Here is a 364-nt window from a genome sequence, read left to right on the forward strand (position 1 = left end):
ACACACTGCCTATGACCAACCTTGTAAACATGCATAATATCTTATATGTCAGATTTTTATTCCTCTGTCTCGCGTATCTTAAGCCTGCGCCTTTACAAACAGTACTTCGTATGTTGTCTCTGTCTGTGAGCGAAAATGTTTGTATTTTGGCATATTCTGAGATATTCACGCTTTAGTGTACGCTCATACACAGATATTTTCGCACATACACAAGCACAGATATGTGTTCAATGTTGGGCATTTGCTTTGCAGGAGGTAAAATCTGCCAGTCACTATGATAATAATATCGGTGTCTACGGTGCGAACGAAGCCAGTCATTGATTTTTGCTGAATGCATGGTTGCAGGCAGGCATGACGCGGTCGC

This window comes from Penaeus monodon, chromosome 19, assembly GCF_015228065.2.
Source record: "Penaeus monodon isolate SGIC_2016 chromosome 19, NSTDA_Pmon_1, whole genome shotgun sequence".
NCBI classification, from domain to species: Eukaryota; Metazoa; Arthropoda; class Malacostraca; order Decapoda; family Penaeidae; genus Penaeus; species Penaeus monodon.